The sequence below is a fragment of the Phoca vitulina genome, unplaced genomic scaffold (assembly GCF_004348235.1).
Source record: "Phoca vitulina isolate PV1807 unplaced genomic scaffold, GSC_HSeal_1.0 scaffold64, whole genome shotgun sequence".
NCBI classification, from domain to species: Eukaryota; Metazoa; Chordata; class Mammalia; order Carnivora; family Phocidae; genus Phoca; species Phoca vitulina.
The window spans coordinates 8,436,443-8,439,127 of NW_022589767.1; the positions used below are offsets into that span (position 1 = coordinate 8,436,443).

Sequence of the window (2,685 nt, forward strand, 5' to 3'; positions counted from 1 at the left end):
GGGTTCCAGCTGGCTCATGGTGTTCTTTTCCTGACTGCTGGCCTAACAGGCCGCTCACTTGTGTAGGCAGCCCCCACAATTACATAAACGAAAAGGCATATATTTGCTTATAGATATGATGGCCCACTGGTCTCCTTCTCTGGTTGAACCTTGACTAATACTCTTGTCTTCACTGCACATTTAATACTTGAGCCTGAACTTTGTTCAAAATCAGAATAGAAACGTGGGGAGGGAGCAGTGAGTTTTAAAATAGGGTTCAGGGAGAGAGGAGCCAAGAGTAGAGTCTTTATTATTATATCTTTATGCCTCAATGTTGAAACACAGAATTCTTTTTCTACAAAGAATTCTTTTCCTGTCATTTGAATGACTCATGTTCAACAACTTTTGACATCTTTTCTAGAATTATACGATATTAAAAAATATATAACTAGTAGATATCAGTCTTGGATTAATAACACTAGGAGGTATGACATATCAACATTTTTCAGTGTAAACCCTTGAATTTGAATCCAGGAATTTTGGATTACAGGGGAAAAGTTTTGCTGCTCTTAAATGTGTACATGAGAATTCTCCACAGATTTGTGTCAACAGTACTTTTCTGCAGAGCACTCTCTTATAACCTCCTCAATAGTATCCAAGCAAAACAAATTTCTCTTTTAATTAATGAGTATTGGAATACAAAATACCTGAAAAAAATACTTTTATAGACTGAATGTTTGTGTCTGCCTCAAAGTCATACGTTGAAGCCCTAACTGGACCCTCAGTGTGGCTGTCTATAGAGATGGGGCCTTTAAAAGAAGTCATCAGGGCTTCATTCTTATGACCTCATTTAACCTTAATCCAATAGAATTGATGTCCTTATAAGGAAGAGAGACCAGAGTGCTCTCTCTGTCTCCTTCAGTGGACAAGCAAGAGGTCAGATGAGCCCACAGTGAGATTGTAAACTCCTATAAGCCAAGAAGACAGAATAAAACTTACCTTGCTGGCCCCTTGGTCTTGGACTTCCGGCCTCCACAACTGTGAGAAATAAATTCCTGTTGTTTAAGCCACCCAGTCTATGGTATGGCACTCCCAGCAGATTAAGAAAAATACTAAACATAAAAGGTAACATTTTACTAAAAATCAGTTAATAAATAAATTGTACGTTCTTAACTATCTCAAAAAGCATAGACTACAAAAAGTTTTTTAAACTTTAGATTTTCTTAAGACCATCATTTTAAGCTATAAAAGTGCATGCAGACAGTGCAGTAAGCCTAAGAAATTTGGAAGAAAAAAAATAGGTTTTGCGATTTACCGCATTTAATATAGGATCCATCTGCTTGTTGATCTCTGATCCGAATAATGAGGGAGACATTAGATTCCTTTCTGTGTTTCTGAGGTTGTTAGCTGTGTTTTTGCTGTGTGTCTTTTAAAAAGCAAGTATACATGAGATGATCTGGTGTTCTCACTGAGAGAATACAATGAAGAAAAAAGACCCAAATCATCCCTTTCACTTTAGGGGCCGTAGAAAGTTCTAATCAAATTCCCACAGGTTGGAGAATCTCAAAACTTTAACTCACTTTTTTATATCCAAAGAGGAAAAAAAAAAAAAGTGACTCCTAAGACTACACAACAAAATCCAGTTAATTATTCTTTCATAAATGGGGTGCCTGGGTGGCTCAGTCATTAAGCATCTGCCTTCGGCTCAGGTCATGATCCCAGGGTCCTGGGATCAAGTCCCATATCAGGCTCCCTGCTTGGCGGGAAGCCTGCTTCTCCCTCTCCCACTCCCCCTGCTTGTGTTCCTGCTCTTGCTATCTCTCTCTCTGTCAAATAAATAAATAAAATCTTAAAAAAAAAAAACTTAAAAAAATTATACTTTCATAAAATATTCTTCCTACTCCAGTGTTTATACTTTTATTTGAAAACTATCTCTGACTTCCAGAGTGATTAGGGCAGTTTTCATGGCACACAATTATGTAAAAATTGTTATTAAGAATGATTTAATGCATGAACATTTAAGAGTATATATGGTAAAATATTTTGATTAAATAGAATAAACATGGGAATTGTTTAAAACCTAAATGTCATGAAAGTCTCTATTTTAAAATGCATTTTTTGATAAACTCATATTTATGATAAATTCACTTTTTGGCTCATTGGCATTACATTTAAAACACATGCATGCGCACACATACACATTCAAGCTATTTGACTTCTTTCTTCCTAGAAATAAGATTTTTCCAAGAGCCAGTGATTTTTTTTTTTAAGTTGTAGATTGTCATCTCTGAGAGCCAGCCCTATTCCTAGGACAGCCCTCCTAAACCGAGAGGGAGTTTTCTGTGTATCTTGCCAGACTCCTATAAGCCAATGAAATATAATTCCCAAAGATTGAATTTAGATATGAAATCTAAAATTCTTGACATTTGAATTGCCTTGAAACTCCCATCCTCAGTTAAAACTCTATACTTTGTTTTCTTTAAGAGGATTTACTACCTTTATTGATATATTTTTTTCACAACCCATAAACCCAAAATACAATTTTTAAATAGTTAAAAAATCTTCAAAGTGATTAACCATCATAGCTATAAAGTTATAAAGATAAAATCCTTACTAAATTTATGAAATTGGAGTGTAATCAAATAACAAACCATTTAAATGCCAATTAAAAGTTTAAAAAATAATTAAGTATCTAAAATGATCTTC

At 34.8% G+C, this 2,685-nt stretch overlaps 1 non-coding gene across 1 annotated transcript; it reads right to left on the minus strand.

The window, feature by feature from the left end:
* Positions 1 to 2,256: 2,256 nt before the first annotated feature.
* On the minus strand, positions 2,257 to 2,384 carry LOC116624171. Its single transcript, XR_004297842.1, has one exon.
* Between the last annotated feature and the right edge of the window lie 301 nt (positions 2,385 to 2,685).